General features: G+C 41.6%; 1 protein-coding gene across 1 annotated transcript in view; it reads left to right on the forward strand.

The window, feature by feature from the left end:
* Nucleotides 1-23,975, forward strand: part of tmem178bb (transmembrane protein 178Bb) — a 199,629-nt gene that overhangs the window by 116,604 nt on the left and 59,050 nt on the right. The gene's annotated exons all lie outside the window — the stretch shown is intronic.

Consider the following 23,975-nt stretch of genomic DNA (forward strand, 5'->3'; position numbering starts at 1 on the left):
CAAGTGGAAAACGTGTCAGTCACCACCCACACTGTTTAAAGAAAGTTACAGTTTGCCACAGGACTTGAGTGAGCTTGTTACACTGTTTAAGATTGTAATGCTCCTATCTCAATAACTGACAGTCAGCCTGGTATTATACAAAAGCTGTTTTTTTTTTTGAAAATGAGAAGTATGAACATGTAAAGTCTTGCTTATGGCCCCAAAAGAGCTCTTTCAAGCCTTGGGTCGATATACAGATATTATTTATAGTATGGGCTAATTCAGCAATATTTCACAAGAAGATGTCCTTTACTGGCATTGGCACAACAGTGATGTGACCATCGCTCGACAGCCATTGAGTGTACTATTGCTATTATACAAGCAAAGTAAAACAAGTAAATTAATCTGTTTATTTAATTATTGATCCATATAAATACAGTATGCTTTATTTAAAAAAAATATCAAGATGTCACACAGTGAGAAAAAGAAATCATTTTATTGTCGAATTGTTGCCCTGTGAATCATAATCAAAGCGAATTATGAGGTGCCTGGAGATTTCTACCCTTAGTTTGAATAATATCTGGAAAACAATCAGTCACATCAGTATAATCCTACTGACACCCAATGACTCCTCTTAATGACACCTAGTTTTGTGCTCCAGCTAGTGGGCCAACCCTAACAACCTAGCAACAGAGACGATTTTCCAGCTAAATTGAGCTAACGTTAATGCTTTGTAGAGATGGAGGGATTTCCACCGAATAATACAAACATAAACAAAACATAAACTGCCTTGCTCACTCAATCTTTAGTTCAGTTTAATTCAGAAAACTTTATTTATCCCCGAAGGGCAATTTAGTTTCTACAGTCCACCGACCACATACAACCATTCACACAAACATAAACAACCAAAACATCTCCTGATTTTTTTTTTTTTACAACAGATGTAGCTGCTATGTCTGTGAACTTCACATATAGGCTATTTTTTAAGATAGCGCTGTGTCACTGACTCACCAGCACAGCTGATGTGATCCAAACATTTACAATAACAGTTAATTCCAGAGTGTTGATAGTTACAAAATCCACAGCTTGTTTGAAAAATTAATAAAAACAAAATCAACAACAAAACGATCCACTTTGTAATAATATTGTAGCCTCAGCCTTGGAATGCAGCAGCGTGAATTTCATGTGACGAGGACCAACCAGTCACAGCCGACTGAACTGAAAAGCATTTATCTTTCAAAGCCCAAGAACCTTGATCTTTGGCTTTTATGTACTGCAATTTCTTATCACCAGACAAATAACCCAAATTCAACATGAACTCTAGCCTGGACAAATCTGCTAATAAAATCAACCCTACAGATGTTATCAGTCAACCTTGTCATCTGAATTGTGTAAGGTGCCCCTGGCGTAAAACCTGCATTTGCAAGCAATGTACTGTATGTTCAGACGTGACGAGAGAAAGGTCAACACATGCAATTATTTATGAGGTACAAGAGTCACTGAGATGCTGTTAGGAACATCCTGTATCACATGTCTGTGGGAAACATTCTGCTGCTTCTTGTCCTCATTATTTCCTTTTAGCTTCATCATACTCATCAGCCAGCTTGTATTATTGACAGGGACGGGTGTTTGAAGCCTCAAAAAGTTTCCTGCATGTTTTCCTACCATCTGATGTCAAGTTAAAGGAATTATGCTAAGCAGCAGGCAATTATGGTGATAATGATTAGCAGAGAAATCAGTTTGTTTCCATATTTAGACATGGTGAAGAGGCTGCTGATTGGCATTACTCACAAACACACTTGCACACTATCTTACCGTCTCTCACACATAGAGTGGATTTGAAGGCAAATAGATGGAGTAGCAGCAGACATTGGTATGGATTCACTCCCTCTTGTTGTGAATGATTGATGGGAAGTACAATTAAGCTTAATTAACGGGGCGGAAATACGGCAGAAACACATAGCTGGCAGTCCTGGATGCACCTCATTACACTATGCCAGATTAGAGGAAATCATTTGTGTCTAGCCATGTGACCACAGTGACCACAGGCCCAGTGATTCATCACTGCTCATCCATATGAGGCTTTGGTCCAGAGGGAAGAGCTGTGAACTGTCTCAGTCCAGCAGGACAGACACTGTCTCTCATCCAGAGAGGTTGAATGGAAGTCTGATGGTGTGTCTGATATTTGTCACAACACAAATAATGGGCTCCATTGACACTGAACTTGGTGAAAGGAGACATGCAATGTTGTGATTGGTCATTTTTGACCAGAAGTCTAAACGTTGACCTTTTTCTGAACATCTTCTGGGGTTTAGAAGTGGTACTAATTGCTTGGACAAAGAACATTGGCCTACATTTGTTTAGAAGCGCCCATAAGAAGACGTGTAGCATTGAACTGGTCGTGAGAGTTCATTGGAGGCAAAAAGTGGTTTTGGATTTGTCCCAATTGTCCATTGGTCTTGCAAATATTTTGAAACTAGAATCACCAAGTTGCAGTTGTATGCCTTGCCAACCAGTCAAGTTGCAGTTTACATCATTGACCTGCACTTGTATAGTGCCCTTCTAGTCTTCTGACCACTCAAAGTGCTTTAACCTGTGGTGTAGTGGAGAGTATATACGCAGGTATACGCAGTATACCCACCTCTTTATCTAACTGTTAATGGTATACCTGCCTATTAGCCAAAAAGCCATTGGAATATTTAGAAGAGTATACCCACTTCATCAGTAACCTACTCATCTACCTATTAGCGCGTCCACCTCATCAACTACCACTACACCAATGGCTCTGACACTTCATGTCACATTCACTTATTCACATACTGGTAGCCGAGGCAACTCTAAAAGGTTCCACCTGCTACTCAGTATCAGTATCAGTATCTTGCCCAAGGATACTTCAACTTGCAGGATGGAGAAGCCAGGGATTAAACTACTGATCTTCTGATTAGTGGACAACCTGCGCTACCTCCTGAGCCACAGGTGCACAATGTCTGTCCAGAATATAGTAAAGGCTTTGAAGGAATTTGATAAAAAGTATTACTTGAACTTTTTGTGGAACATGTGTCTCACAGTCATCTTTAACTAGGCAGCATAAGTTCTAAACCATTATTAGTGTCACCAATTCAGTGTGCGACCAAATTTCTCCCCTTCTGTTTCTGAGTTATGCCGTTAAATAACGGCCAGAAAACCTTGTGATGTCACAGTACAGTTGACCTTTGACCTATTTGCTATAGGTCATCACTTTGTCATTTTATCCTATTATACATTTTTGTGGAATTTTGTCATGATTATGATCCGAATTCTAAAAACAACTGCCGACTTTTGTGAGGTCACAGCGACGACATAAGTCCAATCACTTCTTCCTTGAGTCCCAGTGGATGTTTGTGCCAAATTTGAAGACTTTCCCTCAAGGTGTTTTTGATATATCTCATTCACAAGACAGGGATGGACAGACAGATGGAGGTCAGACAGATGGACAACCCAAAAACATAATGCCTCTAGCTACGGCTGTTGCCGGCGCTGAGGCGTAAAATTTTCTCAGTTCTGAATGTCCATATATTAGTTGCATGTCCAGGTAATGAGCACGCCTTGGACATTGATATGACATCCAAAGATGGTCCAAACCTGGCAAGTATGAAATGGACATCATATACATGTCCTTGCAACAGTGAGCATTTAGAAAACTCTTATCACTAACATGGAAAATAACTTAGGATATTAATTCAAATTTTGTATATTTGGGGTTCAGTATCTTGCCCAGGTATACTTCAACTTCCTCGACTTGAGGAGCCAGGGATTGAACAAATCTTCCTAATAATAGGCGACCCACTCTACCTCCAGCCATTGCAGTGCATTGTTACACTGCCCAATAGAAATTATAAATCACTTTAAATTAGCACCTTAATATTGCTATTATAATTCTGCTTATATGTGGATACAACAAACATTTTTGAGACAGGATGAATTCATAGTCTTGTTCTTGCGTGTACACAGGAAAAGTTGTAGAACCAAATGAAAAAAGAGAGCTAGAGTGGAAAGTTCCATCCCTGACTCCTTTTACCTCCGCACAGCTGGCCAATCACGGCATGAAGTGGGTGTGAATGTTGGATTTTGTGTCTGTGTGTGCCAGCAGCAGGTGTTGTGTATGCAGGACATAATCTCTCTCCTGCAGATACAGTAAGGAGACAAACAACCTCTCTCTAGAAGGTCACAGTGGGTCACATAAACAAGCATTGATTTTCTCTGAGATCTCTGTATCATTTGCATGAACAAAATTACATCCCTGCTGCACATTTGTCTTCCAGCAGCACGACACATCTTTCCTGTCCCCTATTCTCCTGTTTCTTCCTGTATTGTCTCATTCTGTCTCATTCAGAGCTGCTGTGGTCATGACTGACAGCTCAGCCTTAAGCCACACAGCCTGGTCACCTTTACGCTGGTTGTATTTTCTATACAGTAGCTTAATGTTCACACTGAGCCATGCTTAATCACTGACAGTGCAGGTATTCAGGAGCTGACTGACAAATTGACCAACCTGGCACAGTAAGCGTAAAAGCAAGGCAAACTATGCAGACGCGCACTCGTGGTGAAGGAAACCTGCTCATGGGGAGCAGTTTGGGGCTTAAAGCCTTGCTTACGGATATTTTGAAGTATCGACTAGAGGACCTGGGAATCGACCGCCAACCATAAGATCAATGGACAACTCTCCCTGCCATGTATAGACACCGTAGGCTATAAAATAATGGACGTAGTTACCATGGCGTCACCCATTGGATTGTGGACTGCTTTAAAGCTTGAATTTTTGGAGCCAGAAGTGACCAAATTAGGTTGAAATGGTTGCGCTAACCCTAACACTAGCTGCTAGCGTGGTTAGCACAATGCATTTTCTGCTGTGCTAACTGTGATAACGCTAATTTTTGCTTGCAAAAAAAAAAATTTGCTACTGGCATTAAAATGTATATATTGAAACATTCAACTCTTTAAAGGGTCTTTTAGTACAACCAGACACTGACTAAAACTTAATCAGTTGACATAATTGTCACAATTAACTTACTTAAACCTACTGAAATAGCTACAGCTATGGCTTTGCAGATACTCTGTAAATTTGGGGTTAAAGGCATATTGCCTAACTAATTTTGGCATCATGATAGCACCAACCTGGTACTCAAAGCGGCCACGTCCTTAATTAAATATAACTTTCAATTCAATTTCAATTCAATTTTATTTACAAAGCCCAATATCACAAATCACAATGTGCCTCAGAGGGCTTTATAGCATACCACATCCCTCTGTCCTTTGGACCCTCACAGTGGATAAGGAAACTATAAACTATAATAACATATGTAAGTTATGTAAAAATTCACCCCCTTAAGTTGTAATAAATGTTGAAATTAGCTGAAGAGACAAAAACCAGACTAGAAACATCTTTATTTCTGTTGTGAAGTTGGGCATTTTGTCATGGGGGTCTATGGCAATTGATTGCCTCTGGAGCCAGTCCATTACAGGAACTGCAGTTTTTGGCAGTTTTTAGTCAGAGGCCAAAACACACCGGAGGCAAATGACACACATCAAAATATACGCCCCTATTATTTTCAATGTACAATCCCACACTGGCGGCGGCAAGACGTGTGTTGGCGCTCCTGGATGCAACGACCCTTGCCACTTTACACCACTTTTCTAATTCCAGCCTCACCGCCATTGGAATTAAATTTTTCCCTACTCGCTCTCTGCGTTTACACACCAGCTCATGTAGCAGCTCTTATTCTTTGCTTCTATGGCAGCCTGACTCCCCTCCTCACCATTAATGCTACAGTAAGAGAACTCTGTTACTGTGTCTTGAGTGTGACAAAGAATGAATGAGGAGAGACTCGTTGTTGATATTGTCCCATCATTATAAAGACAATGGCCAGTAAGATACTGCCTGGCAAGTCATATCTCTGGAGATCAGCTCTTCAGGTGAGGTATCAAGTTCGTCCACACATAATTTTAAGCTAATGCATAGGTGGAGGATATACAGATCTATCAGTAGAAGTAGTAATAACTTTCCATGGTCATCTGTTGAGGAGCTGCAGCTTTATGCATCAGGTGTGTTCTAGGGTCAGCCCATGGTGTGCTGTGCTGCAGCTGTGGCAGTGTGTTTTCAGCTTAACTGGACAAGAGGGTGTAGCTAACCCTAAAGCTAGCTGCTGCTTGGTTAGCATGGTGCATTTACAGCTATAGATAAGTGTGATAATGCCATGATAGCACTAAGGCTAATTTTCACTGGCCAAAAAAAAAAAAAAATCAGACTGAAAACCATTACAATTAACTTTCATGAGCTGAAAACACACTAATATACAGACAACTACGACTATGCCTATGTGAATCTGGGGTTAAGCCATGGCTACGTTACCTAACCAACTTTGCCTTTGAAGCAACTTGTCAGCATCTACACCCTTAATGCTGCATAACTTTAAGGCTTAATAACATTTAAACTACTGAATTATATGAAAATTCTCCCAGTTGCCATGAACTGGGAAATTAGCTATAGAAAATAAAGCTGTTTTTTGTACCAGGCTATAAGTATGTTTATTTCTGCTGTAAAGTTGGGCATTTTAACATGGGGGTCTATGGAGACTGACTTGCCTTTGGAGCCTCAAGTGGCCATTAGAGGAGCTGCAGGTTTTGGCCATTCCACGTTGGTTTAATTTTTCAGCCCTCATGGTTAAAGCTTGGTCAATCTCCTAAACCACTGGATGCTCCATTTCTCATAATGCATCTTGATACCATGTTTTCATCAGATCAAGCCGGATTTTACAAAGTAGTAGTCTATATGGTGAGTTAATTTGTTTTAATGTGCTAAACTGGAGGAGTTATTCTTCTTCATTTTTTTATACATAAAGTGACCAAATGATGGCATTTAGTTTGGCTAGTGCACATGTAATAAGTATATTGTTGATTGCCTAATGATCACCAAACCACTATATCACTGCATGATATATAACACCCATGCCAACAGATGGAGATCAATGTGTCTCTGCTGTAAATCAGCTCTGGCAGGTAGTGTGCAGAGGCTCTAAGGACTGGGACTGAAAGAGGAAATGAGAGACTGAAGCACTGTTGAAAGGCTGGATGCTGAATTGTGGCTCATTAATATTCATGGGAAATTTGAAAGAAACAAAATGTGGACAGGCTAAGCCTTAAAAAAAAACTACAGTTATCCTCGGAGACAGCAGGGCTGTGATCAGTGCAGTAGAGGAGGGATTTAAGTGGCATGTAGTTGGATTCTTTAGGTACAGCACTGACAGTGTGTCATATAGACACATCCTACAGTTCCCTCCACCTCTGGCCAGACCTCTGGCATAAAACTGTCCCTCTCTGGACTTGGATGATGTGATGAGGGCAGAAGGCTGACGTCAGATCTATCACAGGGGAAAAAAGGTCTGGTTGCCACCAGCAACCGCATCCTTTAAAACAGCTGTGGATTATGGAACTTGCTTTGCTGCAGTCTGAGTTCATTTAGTGCTCCAGTGGGGGATAAAGCTGTCTGCTTTATAGCTCTGATGGATTAATCGTGAAGAAAACATAAAATGATGATGTGAGAACTAAAGAAACTTCTGAAGCATATTCGTGCTAAATATGTGATTATAGAAAATAAATAAAGTCACAGACTCAGTGTTTAAGAATAATTCAGTTCTTGATAATGGAGGCTTCAATAGCAATATATTAGACTCTATCACCCCCTTGGTATTAACATGTGATCTGTATCTGTATAATGACATTTGTATTTGCACCTTTATTAATAAGCCTTCTATTGTATCTCCATTCTGCCTGCACTGCTATCGCATCTCAATATGCTAATCAGGTGTGGGTGGAGTTGGTGGTCAACAGACATGGTGTGCCTCAGGTTAGGTCAAGGGCTTATGTGTCAGGTGAACTTTCAGAGGTTTTTTTTTTTTCCTAAAAGCTGGAGTCGGCAGAAATCTGGAAAAGACACAAAAACAAAACAGCAGAATTTGAAAATACACCCTCCTCCTGCAGCCCTCCGTTCTCTCTGAAGCCCCTTCCACCAGACATCCACAATCATATGCGCACACTTCAAACAGTAACACAGTGTTTCCTATACACTGATTTATTTAATCTTATTTTATTGTAGAGTTTCGAGCAGCACATTTGCTCAGCCCCTCTTGTCCCGCTTTCTCTTTCTCTGTTTATCAGAGCACAGATGAAACGAGAATTAACTAGCTGGCCACACAACTGTCTTTCAGCCTCGCTCCCCACCGCTGTGGACAGCTACCCTGGGAGGAGAGCGGGCAGCGACCTTTGGTCGGCAGCTGTAGCGCCTCAAATTCAGCCAGCACAAACCCCACAGCGCCGGGTTTCACAGCGAGCTGGTGGCCAGCAGTAGTGCTGGGTCTAACCTGTGTAATGGCAGCAACAGAAAGTTTGCTGATCCAGCAGGGAGTTGGGGCTGCCTGGTCTACTGAAGCTGAGGTTTGGGCTGGTTGGATTTGATTGGACTAGCTGCTTCCCATTCTACCTCCAGTGAGGTGGTCTGCAGAAGCAGGGAGTGATTCAAGGCTCTAGCTAATGTTAGTTACATAAAAATGAATTCAGTTCAATTCAGTTTTATTTATAAAGCCCAATATCACAAATCACAATTTGTCTCACAGGGCTTTACAGCATACAACATCCCTCTGTCCTTAGGACCCTCACAGCGGATAAAGAAAAACTCCTCCAAAAAAATGTGAATTAGCTTCAGCCATAAGCCTTTAGCTCAGTTTAGCAGAAGGCTAAACTATAAGCAATATTTTCTATGAATCTCTGAAAAGCTTTGCTGATAATGACAAGTGTTTTATGTTGTTTCTCATCAGACTCTTTTTTTAGACTCTCTTTTTGATAAGTTTGTCTCCCTTTTTTGATTTGCATTGTAGTCACTTGTTGCTGATGTGGGAATAGCATCATTCTCTGCAGGATTCTCTGCCATTGAATCAGGCTTTCACCGAAGGGGTGTGCAACTGCATTTATAAAATAGGACTAGGAATGCCAATAGGAACACCCTCTCTCTGAAATGACTGGCCAAAGTCTCCTGTCACAGGCTAGATTTTCTAAAGCCTTACAACAGAGCCATGAGGAGGTGCAGAAGTCTAGTTTTCTCTCAGACCACTTGAATTACAATTTGCTCAAAGTTTGTTGTGGGATTTTTACCCAGTGATGCCAAAATAAAACTGCAGATCCCAGATTTAAGAATGTTGTCACACCATACATATGTCATTCACATCATTACAATTGCAACTGCACTGCCTGCAAAAATATATTTGGCAGTATATAAATCAATTTTTTATCAGACAGGGTTGGATTCAAGGTTTGTGCTTCTCTTAACAGCATTACTCACACTATAGGCCTGGTGTTTATTGTGTTTATTTAGATAATGTAGATTTTTTAAAAATTATTCATGTCCAATCCCTGTTTTATATTTGGCCATTTAGTGTTTGCGTCAGTAGCTCTGCCATATGTGAATTATAACATCACGTTATTTATTTCGTGGTTAGATTTCAGGACATGTATTGATTTTGCAGTAATCAATACTTGACCTTGTTATTATCGTTCATCCATCATACGAACCAATACAGATTATTGTATACGCTAACTGCATTTCAAATACAGCTGATGAAAGTGGAAACGTGATGCTTTGTGAGCCTGTTTAAAGCATGATTCCTTGGTCCTGAGTGAGAATGGTAGGCTATATAAGGACAGCTGAAATAATATTAACTGACCTGATTAAAAAGGATTGGTTTTTGAATTTCAAAAAAATGTAATTTCATCGAATTCTTCCTGTGTCTTAGGTGGTGCATTTAGAATATAATGCTTGTGTTAATCCACTCTTTGCTGCTCTATATTGGTCCATGTACATAATCCTTTTCTGCATGTGAGCTTTTGCCTCAGCTGCTGAAAATAGCACTCCCTACTTCCATTCAAAATGGATGGTGGAAGAACTGTGCCACATCTCGAGCACACATAGTCAAGTGCATGAGTCACGGTAGCCCATGGATCACTCTGGCAGAGCTTTGGGTTAGAGGATTTGTCTGTAAAAGGCACTCTTACTCTGTGATAACCTCACCCGCTCAAAGAAAAACTCTTTTCGTTAGACGAGTCAATGGAATTGAAGAGTCTTGCCTCCATGGAGCTGTTGAAGCTGTCTATTTTCTTCCTGCCTCGGGGCTCATAACTGACTATAACCACAAATTCATTAAATTTCACTGAAACTATTTAGCAAACCAGGTTTTGATGGTGAAGATTTAATTTGCATAGTGTATACGTATACTGTATACTGTTTGATACTGAGGTGATTAGTTTTGGATTCTGGGGCCAACCCTGTCTCCTGCAAAACAAGTTACATACTATTAATTCAAGAGGTAATTGTTGCCTGAATTTATTTATTAAAATAATTTAAAAAGTGTTTATATAGGAATGAGTTCACAGAATCAACCAATGCCACATGCAGCTGTTACAGCCTAAGCAAGTTTCAGTCCCTAGCTATGATGCAAGCAGTAACGTAATGCCAGCAGGGAGACGCAGAGGTCCCCAGGGATTTCCAATGGACCTTAAAAGTTTGAGTTAATGAAATGTATCTGAACTCATGAATATGTAGGATATTACTACAGACATTCCTGTAATCTTACATTGATTCACAACGTCTGCTGTGACAGCAGCAGATGCTGTGGCCTGTTCACCCATGTCCAGTGGCGTCAGGTAGCTACCACGGGCCCCAGTGCATGTTAATGCGACAGGCCGTTGTGCATGCTAGTTACTAGTAATCAGGCACACACACACCACTGGACACTGTTTATAAAAAGCCAAAAGAATCTAATTTAGGGAGCTGTGCCACTTTTCCTCCTGTTCGTTTCTCTCTCGTCCTGTCTTACTGTCACTTTTGTGTTTAAAAGGCATGACTGCTCGCCAGACTTATATACTTGCTAACTTCCTGTTGTCAAATGCTTTGCATATAAGCATTTACACTTACAGTGAATAATATGCATGATGCATTTACACAACATGTTCATCATACAGCACATAATGTACAATGAGGAGGATGGAGCAGATAGTTTCAGAGCACAGAGTTTCTATTTGGACTGTTAATGAAATAAGAGAGGAGCCAATGTATGAAAGATTGAATCAGTGAGGCTTATCTACCATTTTCCTCCAGGGGCAGACAGACACAGATACAGTTGTGATTATTAGATATTTGTTTTGTATTTTGTTTTATGATAAGGTTCTTTGTGGGGAACGTCATCACTGCCAGTGGTAGGGATGATAATTAGTTTGATGATGTTAGCTGCAGTCAGCAAGTGTACACGGAGGTAAGTGTGGACCTTAACACTGTCCTGAGGTCATTGCAGGCATGCAGCAGGTCTAAGAGCCAGAGATCTAGACCTCTAAATAGGATTATCATACAGTAAGATGACACTTTGCATGTCTACAGCCATGATCAGTCTGTGATGCACGAGTGGTATAAGATACTGCACTTAGTGGTGGTGTGTTGAGATTTGAGGTTTACCTAACTGTCACAGACACCTCTGACCAGTTCACTGTGGCTATGACTTCTTTTACCAGCGCACCCATGCAAAATACGGAATCAGATTTTTATAAGGTTCAGCACTTTAGAAAATAAGCTTATTTTCACTTTCTGACAGTCTGGGGCATAGCACCAAATTCTGGGCCCTATACATAAGTAGTCTCTGTGGACCCCCCATCTGTCCCCTCTTGATCCATGTCTCAAACCTTTTGATTTTTTTTTTTTTTTTTGTTTAAACAAAATATTTGCTTCTTTCCCTTTCCTTTCTTAATTTTCATTTTCAGAACCCCAATTTCCCTTTTCTGGGGAAAGACATGACAGTGTATGTTGGTCCTCTCCACCGGGTCTCACTCCAAAGCTGTCGAAAACTGGCGCGTGGGCAGTTACTTCCGGTGTTAGACATAAATGAAAAAAGCCGCCCTTTCACGTTGATACATGACCGGTCACCGTTATTGTTTAACGGCACCCGGCAGCGTCAGAGGGAAACGCGGGCGGTGGAAGACCAAGTAGGGTGGACAGGAGGGGTGGTGGATGGGTCCAGCAATCATCAACTTTGAACTAGGAGGCTGGTGTTTGCTTCCTGTAGGATTTTAAAGCCAAACTCTGTTCTTTTTCCCAAACCCACAGTCTCATGTCTGTGTGTCACGTACAGAAATGGATTCAGGACATAGTTAGCCTAGCTTAGCATAAAGAGTGGAAGCAGGAGGAAACCGTTAGCCTTGCTCTGTTCACAGATCAATAATACATCTATCAACACCTCTAAAGCTCACTGATAAACACAATATATCTTGTTTGTTTCATCTGTACACAAAAAGAAATGGGAAAGCAACAAGTTGTGATTTGGGGAAGTGCTGGAAGTATTTCAAAGTCAACTCTTCAAAGACAGTGTGTTTCAAATTAAAGGTCTACCCGTTGCTCAACAGACATTTAAGCAATATCACACACAGGTGATTGCTGTCGTACTGAAAGCTGCCTCGTGCCTGTGACCAAATCCCAGCAGCGCTGAACAGCATGACCTTAAGTGTGATATTGTTTTTATACAACAGTTCAACAAGTGTGTTTTTTTTTAGTTAACGGTAATAACTGACAACAGCTTATGATTTCAACACATCAACATACTAGCATGCCACTTTGTGTAGGTCTATATGTGCTGCAGTCCAGCTACTTTATAATACATAGGTTTTCATTTATTGTGCAACCTTCCCTTCACCCCTCTATCGTCTTCTGATGACCAGTCATAATTTAATTCAAATGTTAATTGTGGCAATATGTAACGGCCATCGTTATGCTGGGTTAAGACTACACAATATTAGCCCGATTATAGCCAGATGCAGCTGTTGTACGGTGTTGGCTTGGATCATGAACAACAATGAGTGTTGTGCGTGATAATCCATCATTTTATCCCATGTAGTGTGTCATAGAAGACGACAACCGATCCTGTGTCTGGGAAAGGCATGTTTGATTTTCTTTTTGTCTCCCATGACTTTCCCCCGTCGCAGCCTTCACTTTGACCAATACAAACACAGAGCAATCTGCTGCCAACATGGCATGACAACATGGCAACAACACCGAGGCCTTTTTATTTTCTCTAGGGATGTTACCATGACAGAGTTAAAAGAAAAGAATGATTGCGTGAAACAGCAGAGGCACTTTAGCAACCCAGTGAGTACTGCCATTACCATCAAGCTAGTAAAGAATGTTATGTCTTCATAATGGAAACGGACATGAAGGAAGAAAAATCAAAACAAAGTGACAGGGTTTTAACTTAACAAAACTGCGGAGGCTACCAGCTTCATTTGAAACAAACTACATCAGAAATGGGCTGTTATTTATTATTCCTCTGTATTTTTCTAGGTATTTTGCTTGCATTTGCCCCCTTGAATTTCATGTATAATGCCATAATTTCACATTTCACAACACTTCCTGTATCCGTTTAAAATTTAAAGCCCCTTATAATTTCAGTTGAGAGAATCCCTTCATTGCTAAAAAGGCTTTTATTGTGAAACATTTGCACGAACTTGTTGTGGAGGATTCAGTGACCTGAATGCTTTTCATGTGGTACTTCAAATATAGCTCCTGACATCTGGTGGCACTTCTGTCATGTCTGTCGGCCAAGTCGCTGCAAGGTTTTAAAGGGATAGTGCACCCAAAAATGAAAATTCAGCCATTATCTACTCACCCATATGCCGACGGAGGCCCTGGTGAAGTTTTAGAGTCCTCACATCCTTTGTGGAGATCAGCGGGGGCAGCGGCTAGCACACCTAATGGCAGACGGCGCCCCAGACTAACGTCCAAGAACACAAAATTGAATCCACAAAGTATCTCCATACTGCTCATCCGTAGTGATCCAAGTGTGCTGCAGCCCCGACATAAAAAGTTGTTTTGAAAAACGTCATATGAACTCTGTTTTTAGCCTCATTGTAGCCTGTAGCTCTGACTGCTTCTCTGTGCTCCGTGGCATATGGGTGAGTAGATAATGGCTGAATTTTCATTTTTGGGTGCACCATCCCTTTAAGACTCCACAATTGCCTAATCTGACATAGTGACTGTCAGAACAGACAAAAATGTTGTGTATTCTGAACCCAGCAGTAGGCTGATCAAGGGTTTAGAGCAGCGGAGTGATACGTGCATGGTTAAAAGTTCCAATGATGTTGTACACCATGTAAGCACTAATGGAATGTCTCTTATCCAATCAAATTCAAGGTTGGAACTATCTGTTGCATAAAATCTCTTATCTCTTTGTTGAGAATTTAGGGTACAGCACTCATCAGTACTTATTCATCTGCAGGTCAACAGAGTTCCAGTCCCCTATATTTAAAGTGGATTATTTTATGTTATGTTTTTTTTGTAAATATGTATATATTTTTAGTTGTTTTTTTAACAATAATCAACAAATTACTGTATTTCAATGTGAAGCAGGTTGTAACTTGAAATAAAAACGTCGTCATTAAACTCCTCTTTAGACAAAGGTCATGTAACCTAGAGGTCTAAAAAACCTGTTATATCCTTTGGCCTGAAATCACCACATAAATGCCCACCCTCCTGACCAGCAAGTGTAAAGTGACCCAAAGCTTGAAAGCGATCCCCCAGCTGCTCCAGTGTCGCTCCGGCAGAGTGTGAATGTGTAGTTAAGCAAGGTGTAGCTCAGTTGACTCTTCCTCGATAATTAATGGTTAAAAACCCCACAGAGTAACCCAGTGGTGGTGTCTGTTAGCATCAGCAGCAGTATAGGAGGTCTGGAGCAGAGCCAGCCTTGGCTCATATTGCTTGTCTCTAAAGACAGTATGTGTAGATATACAGTGTATCAACAGCTCCACTGCTGCCAAGTTTCATGCACTGTGTTGCACTGTAGTGTTCAGCTCCAGGTACTCTGTCTCTTACAGGACGGAGAATACAGTCCTTCAGTGTGATTTTATAATGTGATCAGTGTGTAATATTAATGATATCTCAGCTGTATACAAGGGAAAGTCAGCGTTTCTTCTTGTGCCGTGTGCTTCTTGTGCTTTTAAGTTCATCTGTGATGCATCATGCGAGGTCGGACAAATCCCTTAAGCAGTTTGTGTGTATGTGAGTCATGCTGACTAAAATTCTGTGTAGTCCGCATGTGTACAGCTCAGTGTGATAAACACTGTAATCTAACGTCAGTAGTAGCTGGGCTAATTATCCAATGAAAACAGGCGAGGAGATACAGAAGCTAAGTATATATATAGATAGATAGTCGGAGTTCAGTCTGTACAGCAGCAGCTGCAGCAGTAATCAGTAGTGTGCAGATGTATTCATTTTCAGGGGTGATTTCAGGAACCTAAAGGTAAACTAAAGCATGAATCCCAACCCTGATTCTGACTAAAATAACTGTGTGCAGAGTTTAGCCAGAACTGAAGGGGTTCAAATGGACCTGTAGTACTTTCTAGGGGTCAATATGGTTTCATGTATTATGATCATGATTATGTTCATTTGTCATTTTTACCCTTTCCTCTCATTTTCGAGTGCCCCTGTCAGTGCCAAACCTAGCACATTCAGCGCCCTAGGCACATTCCCCTTGACCCCCCCTCCCTCCAAATTTTCTTCTCCTATTTCTTCCTCTTCTTCTTCTATTTTTTATTGTATCTATTACAAACAAAAACAAGAGATAATAAGGACTCAACACAAATAAACATCTCAGCCAACAAACAATATCAACAAACAATGTTACCAATAGAAAGATCCACCACTGGCCCCTTTGCCTCTTGGAACAGTCACAAGGGGAAGTTGTAGAAATCTTCCTCTGTAAAATGGGACATCCCTCTCATGCCCTGATACGCTATCAGTGTTGTCACTGTCATCATTGACATTTTAGTAAACAGACGCAGCTATGGCAATAATGGTATTATCACAATGACATTTGCCATTGTCTGATGAGCTTATGCTCATCACACCTAAGCTTACACTCACGATTTGCTCAAAACATAAGTTCCGCACTATCCATCGATCAATTAGGTCATCAAATATAAAAGAACACTGCTTTATTATCAGGCTACTAGTTGTGGCTAATGTTAGCAACCCATTCTCTCACCCTGCCAGTCTGCACTGATATTGGAGGCATGGATGGATTACTGAACGGGCCTACTGGGCATAGGCCCAGGCGCCCAAAGTGTTAGGAACCCCCTGGCCTTCATCTGCAAAATATCACTCAAATTACCATGCACTGACCAGAAAGAGACTCAAAATGACCACAAAGAGAAACAAAATAACCACGTGGAGACACAGAATGATTATGAAGTGCCCCAATTGACCAAAATAGACATAGAATTACCTCACTAAGATACAAAATTACTTCAAAGAGACCCAAAGAACTACAAAAAGATGCAAAATGACCCCAAAGAGCACAAAAAGATACAGGGAACTATAAAGAGCACCAACAAGTGCAGCTACTTCACTGCTGGACTTAATTTCAGTCGTCATATGCCATCAAAGGGGGCGGGGATGCAACATGGAAATATGTCAAAATGCGGGACTGTCATGCACAAATCAGCAACAACAAGGTAACATTAGCTAGCTAGCTCAATTAGCTAACTACCAAGACATCAGAATACTACTTTTGTTTTTTTCTGTTGTTTTTGTTATGCTTGCTCTAAAAAGAAATGGGCCATAATACATTGAAAATACATTAAACTAAAATGGTTGTTGTTATTTCTAAATCTTTATTTCTGCGTCTTTTGTTACTTGTGCAGCCATTTTGGAGATCAATTGTTGGAGTGTGCCTCTGAAAAAGCTCCATTTATAGGGCCACGTATCCTTAACACATCACCTTCCTCCTTTATCCCAACAAGAATCAGGGCACCCTATCATGGTGTGAACCTGCATAATGTTGGGGTAAGGGCTAAGTGGTGGGGGCAGGGGGTGTATTGGATTGAGGCTAAATGTCTAAAATTTCTTTATATAAGCTTCCCTCCAGCTGCTGGAGTCCAAGGCAAAGCCTAGCATTTAGATAATCATGGCACTAAGCACATGGGAATACAACAAGCTGAGTATGACATACATAACATATGTTATGTAACATGTCATACGACATGCAAAGAGAATTGACAGGCAGCTTGTTATTTGCAGCATGGGACTGACAGAACTTGCCGGCTGAGTGAATTCCGTTTCCTCTTATTTGCACAGAGCCGTGAGTAATTGTAAACTGAAAGTCCCATCTCATGGTTGTCTGCAGCAGCACTTCACAGACTTCAAAGCATTGCCAGGCTACACCTCACCAAATCTCCTCACAGAGACACCCCTCCTCTCTGTCTCCATTCAGCAGCTCCTCTCTGGGACAGAAACCATCCTCCTCCTCCTCCACCCCCACTGACTGTACCGCACAAAGCTGTGTATTAATGATCAAGTGATAGGCTAAACATTGCGAATCCGTCACATCATCTGTCCTCTCTTTTATGCTAGGAGCATTTGCGTGGGTGTGTTGTAGAGTCTGTAGGACAAGAGTCCACAGTCAAGCACAGAAACAGTAAACAGAGCCATAAAATTGGCATTAAATGCCTTGTTATTTTAGTAGGACACTGGGGGAGGCAGCAGCTGTTTAAGATAATACACCTCAGTTTGTTTGGAGGACCAGGATGCATACATATCTACTGAACTAATCTTTTTCATGCATATTGTCTGAGACCCACAGGTAATTCAAAAAGAGGAAGAAGAAGAAGATGATGATGATGGTGGTGGTGGTGATGATGTTTGGACAACAGTGGTTATTTGCTGTTTTCCTGCTCACCAAGTGGGTTTAAAGGGAGCATGTGGTTATATTTAGGCAACAAAAGGAAGAGGTTAGGTTTAGGAAAAAAGAACAGGATTTGGCTGTAGAGTCTCACGGGGCGCAAACACTGCTCTCTAAGGTGAAAGTCGGTGTTAATTGGACCCATCCACCACCCCTGCCGCCCGCCCCACTCAGACTTTTGCCGCCTTAACTCACGTCCTTGTCTAGCTGCGTTTCCCCCTGACACCGCTGGGCGCCATTATACTAAGACAGCAAATGGTCGCACATCATGCCAACATTAAATGATGCCTTTTTTCATTGGTTTCTGATGCTGCAAGACACTGCCCAAGCACCGGATTTTGATGACTTCAGAGTGAGATGCTGATATGTAGTTAGTGTCACAGCTAGCTCCAAACCTAACCAAACTTTAACTATAGCATTAGTAGACCAGGAAGTGGTCATATCATACATGTAGACTGTTAAAAGAATGGACATCACCTATTGGTTTGTAGACTCTGTTTTGAAGCCTGGGGTTTGGTCCTTGCCATCTTTAATTTTTGGAGCAAGAAGTCAGCATATTTGGACAAGAGGGTGGAGCTAACCCTAACCCTAGATGCTCGGTTGGTATGCCCAGTACATAAAAAAAAAAAAAAAAAACAGGCTTAAAATCATTAAAATCAAAATGGTATTATTGGAAAAACTTTTAGTACCCTCAAATACTGATTTTTTTAGGTGACCAAAACATTGCAATTTACTTTCATGAACTGAAAACACACTGATATAACAACAGTTACGGCTATACTCTGTGAATCTACAGACAGACCACGGCCACATTACGTGACCAACATTTGTCACCATGGTAGCAGTTTGTCAATGGATGGCCCTTTGATTTGTATAACTTTATGCCTTCATACCATTTAAACAGATGAGTTATTTAAAATTTCACTCCTGTATGCCTACAGTCAATGGTTTTTCATTCCAGACTGTAAACTATGTAACCAATTGGCAAATCTCATTCAGGGTGCCCTATTTAAACTGCTCTGGCATGCCTGCTGTTGCTGCTTCCTCTGCAAGCCGCTGTGCAACCCGCCTCCACCCCAGCTCCTCCTTTTGATGTTGTGTCTGACTTACCAATGTAATTTCTCTTTGTCATTGTTGCTGCTTTGTTCTTTTCCCGGGGGTCTTTGCTGCTGCTCTCCCTGCCTCAGGCTTTTCATGTAGGCGCATGGAAGGGCACGGGGGGTTGCTCTCTCTGCCTCAGGCTTTCCTCGTTTGCGTGTGGAAGGGCAGAGAGGTGTACTCTCTCCGCCTTAGGCTTACTGCGTAGGCCTAGGAAAGGCAGAGAGGCCCCAGAACAGAGCCATACCACCATATATAAAACTGCAAATGGAAATAAAAATTTCTATGACTAAAGTGGTCGTGATTGAACTGTCAATTTAGTGTTTATTTGTCAGTCCCTGAAGAGATAAATATAAATCAGCGACTGATTTTCTCTAGTGCTTAAGTTATTACTGTACAAGACTGACTGGTAAAACAAATGTCAACACAGCAAAGGTTAAACAGAAAATTACTTTAGTAGGACAGTTTGCAATCACGCTACTCTCTCTCCTCTTGTCTGTCTGCCAGTGTGACGTTATTAATAGGCCTAAGTTTAACGTGAGCAGAGCAGCATCAAAACACAACACAAACGGCCATAAAGTACCTTGTAACATTATTTATTAATTTGGGAAAACAGGCATATTGTAATGTCATGTTTTTATCACAAATATGCATGTCAGTAGTTGTTACGCTGTAGATGGTTCACCATCACGTCGATATGACATGTTGTATCTGTGCAACAGCAATGACGTAATTAATGGTGCAGAGAAAATGAACTGAGTGTCTGCAAGTGATTTTTCATGTTGCAGATGAACTCTATATAGTCCTCTATTTAGAATTTCCTATATAGTGAGTAGTGAGTAGTGAGTGAGTGAATAATGTTGGACACAGTCCATATCTTGTTTGTTTGACTTGTTATGTAGGACACATTCATCAGGACCAAGAGTACCTTTGTCCAATATGTACATGGTTTACTTGATATCTTGAACGCACTTACTGTTTTTTACTGAATTGAATGGTTTTAGCTGCTCTGGTGTGCTATGTCTCCAACAATGGTCAGACCAGGTAAAAAAGCTGCATTCTTCCTGGGTTGCACAAACATACTGTGGTTTTTGGGTCCGTGATACTTTCCAGTTATACACGATATTACAGTCCCCACTTTTTCTTCATCCTCAGGTTGTCGTAGACAGTTAGGTTATGTGTGTAGTTCCAGTACGAGTGTATCCTCCATACATTTATTGCTGTAGCCAGTCTGTTGCCATTGCGGCAGGGGATGATGAATCCGCACTGCATTTTCCTCCCATGAAGTCCTAGCTAACCGTTAATCCAGTTAGTCACATCACAGAGCTTCTGTATCCACCAGCTCAGAAATCCTCAAGTCATTTACCCTGACTGAGAAAAAGAAGAAAAAGAAGAGAGAGGGCTTAGCTTACTATGACCAACTGCCACATAAGATTTCACAGTGCACTGCTACCCTCCTAGTTTACTGTAATTAGCTCAAAGTTAGCCACCTCCTTTCTCCCTCCATCATATGGAGGGATGCAGAATGTGTTTAGTCTCTGTTAAAGTCACTATTTTGTTGAGTAATCTCTTTCCAGCGGAGCAGTTGAGGGATTAGCTTCTTGTTGACAGTGCAGAGAAAAAGAAATCTGGAATGTGAAGCATCATAGAAAACACTTGGAAACCTTGTACTACATATTTATATACAGTATGTATGTATTTGGTGTATTTGGAAATCTGGTGCTAGATAGGACTTACCCACTGTGATCTCAAACCTACTTGTCATATTTTGACACTTGACAAGAAGCCCCCGGCATCACCAGTGCTCAGGGCAGACTTTTATAATGTATCTTGACACAGTGAGGCGGATCTTGATGCCGAAAGTCACGTGAGTCGACTGAAGTGACTAAGAAGGGGTAGGCGGTTAGGTTTAGGCAACATAACCACTTGGTTAGGGTTAAGAAAAACATAATGGTTTATAGACCCTTTTACTGTTCGTAAGCAGTATACGTTTTTTGGTGGGCAGGGCTTAGCAAAAGGAGGCAAAACAATTTTCCACAGACATAAGCTAGCACACTCTGGCACAAACTGGACCATTCGTAAATTTGGAGCGCTGTCCGAATGTACTGTACGGTTATTCAGGGCACTGCACTCCGACAGTGGCAGAGTGCGCTCTGGGCACTCTGTCTGGGGAGACGGAGCAGCAGAGTGTCGAGCAGAGTGAATATGTGATTAACCCTATGGGCCCAAACGACGTATAGTACGTCCAAATTCACACCTGTTCTTCTCTATTGATTTTCTCCATGCGTCATAGCGAGAAGCCACGCATATCACGTGAAACAGCGGAATTGTAGCTTTCAGACAAGACCGAGCACTTGTCGGTAGTCCAATGTTTTCACAGCGAAAAAAAATGATAAAGTTACACTAAAATTATGTATAAAAGAGCTTTCATACAGCTTTGCACACACATTACTCTTGGATGGATTACTCGCGAATGCAGGCTCGCACAGAAATGCCACACATATCATATGAAAGCGCAGGAGCAGAGCTTTCCACTGATACCACACACATTATTGTGCTGTCATCCCATCATGCTATAAATACAGATCAATTGTCTACAAAATAAAAACCTGAGGAATTTCTTTACAATCCATTATACAGATCTCGTTATCAGTCACTTCATATAGTGAGGAATATTGTATCTTACCACGTCTTAGGCTTGCGTGTGTTTCTCCCTGTCTATCCACATTTGTAGTCTGGCTTTCAACATGCAAATATCTCCATATTGTCCAGTTGACACTCCATCAAACTTTGTATGACAAGACCAGCCACTTCACCTTTGCGCACCCAGACAACTGCAGCCTAATTATGCATGCATGACAGGGCCGTAGTCACCATATACATTGAGGGGTACATGTGTCCCCCCCAATGCCCAAAATTCCCCCCCAATAGATAACTGAAACTGAAAAACAACAACAAACTTTGTTTACTGCAAACAAAGTGGCAAATATTATCTTGGAGGACATCATTGCACTTGGTTGACTATTTTTCTATGATCTTAGATGTAAATATTGCATGTTTCTTTCAGATAAAACACATTTTTGACTTGTGAATGAGTCAATGGAATTTCTTGCAATAATGAAAAAATACTGGCGATCATGTCCGCCTGGCACAAACCACATGTTTTGGACAGTTGTGAAGTGACAGAATGTCCCACCATCATGGTTCTTATATCGCCAGATTCCAGAGAGTCTCCCCTCTTCATATATGGTAGAATATGTCTACTTCTAACTTGCTATGCTGAGATACATGTAAAAATGTAAGAATTTAGTCACACGGATTTGTTTTTTTCATTGATATAAAAATTAATATAAAATACAGGCATATAGAAGGACATGTAATGATGGCAAATCTGGTTAGCCCAGATTGTCCTGAAAAAAACAAGATATAGCATGTGTATGTAGCCTTTATAATGACTGTGATATGAGCTTAAAAGTAAGGCAGTAAAAATACCCCAAAAACGCCTAGGGCCCATAGGGTTAACTTAGCTCTTCATTAATTCATATAGAAATATAATCAATCAATCAATCAATTTTATTTATAAAGCCCAATATCACAAATCACAGTTTGCCTCACAGGGCTTTACAGCATACGACATCCCTCTGTCCTTAGGACCCTCACAGCGGATAAGGAAAAACTCCCCCAAAAAAACCCTTTAACGGGGGAAAAAAACAGTAGAAACCTCAGGAAGAGCAACTGAGGAGGGATCCCTCTTCCAGGACGGACAGATGCAATAGATGTCGTACAGAACAGATCAGCATAATAAATTAACAGTAATCCGTATGACACAATGAAACAGAAAAATATAACACTCCATGTCTTGGACCAACTGTACTCTCATTTTAGTGTAGAGCATCAGACTGAATTTACGAACGCATTGGGCTCTAGTTTCGCAGACCGGGCTAGGCGGGGGCGCAGCGCACCTGCGCTTCGCCAACTGGGTGTGGCCAGGCGGATTTTGCAAGTTTGGCACACCATGCGCGCTGGCGCAGCTACTCCTCTTTCCCACCTCCGTCCCTCCTACCTGCGCAAGTCGGAAAGAGGGAGGAGAGAAGGCGTGGAGTGGGTTTTACACACATCACACCAATCAAATTAGCCCCTCTCCTCGCCCTTAAATGCGCTGCGCGAAGGCGTAATGAGAGTTTACTCAATTCGCCATGGCAGAAGAGAGCAGCAGCGTCACGGCCAAACTTCTCCCAGGAGGAAACTGATGTTTTGGTCCGGGAGGTCCAAGCTCGCAGTGTCCGAATATACGGAACTGCGAGCAGACCTCCACAGGCTGATGATGCAAAGGTAGCCTGGGAGGAGGTCACCACAATTGTAAATCAATGTTGCGTTTCTCTCGTGCGCGCACGCTCTCTCTTTCTCTCTCGCAGTCTCACTCTGTTTCTTTTCTTTTGACTTTTCTAAGATGACAGATGCTGAATATATACTCCCTATCTGATGCTGTGGCTGTTTGTGGTTGGCTGAGAGGGATGTGAACTCATTAGTTTGTAGTTGTGTTAATCAAATCGGCTTACACCGGCTGTGCTCCCCCTGCGCTGACAGTAGATGTGGTTTCAGTTGGCGAGCTTTTAGCGCACCTTCGGCGAAGCCTTTTGGCACAAAACTGTCACTGCGCCAAGCTGGATCTGTCAACACCTCCCCCTGCTGTGCTGCCACACCCATCTCAGCGCACCTTGGTCTGCCAAACTACCAAACTGAGCGCGCCTCGGGTTGCGCTGCTCGAAACTAGCTCTGCGCGGGGTTCGCCACCCTGCGCCGCGCCGGGAAACTAGAGCCCATTATGTCAGGTCACTCACTCTCCAGGACCGTGAGTGTTACTTGCATAAGTAGACTCTGACCAACGGGACCAGACTGCTGTAGACTCCTATGTAGCCTACAGACCTATGGTGACGAGTCGTGTTTTGCCTCCAGCTAATAAATAGACGTCATTGTGATGTAGGCCCTAACAGGGTCTATAGTCACAGCAGTCTACTTATTTTACTCGACTCGTGACTAAGATGGGGTCAGTGGTTAGGTCAAGGGAACAAAACAACTTGGTTGGGATCAGAAAAAAAT

Source organism: Epinephelus lanceolatus, chromosome 23 (assembly GCF_041903045.1).
Source record: "Epinephelus lanceolatus isolate andai-2023 chromosome 23, ASM4190304v1, whole genome shotgun sequence".
NCBI lineage: Eukaryota > Metazoa > Chordata > Actinopteri > Perciformes > Serranidae > Epinephelus > Epinephelus lanceolatus.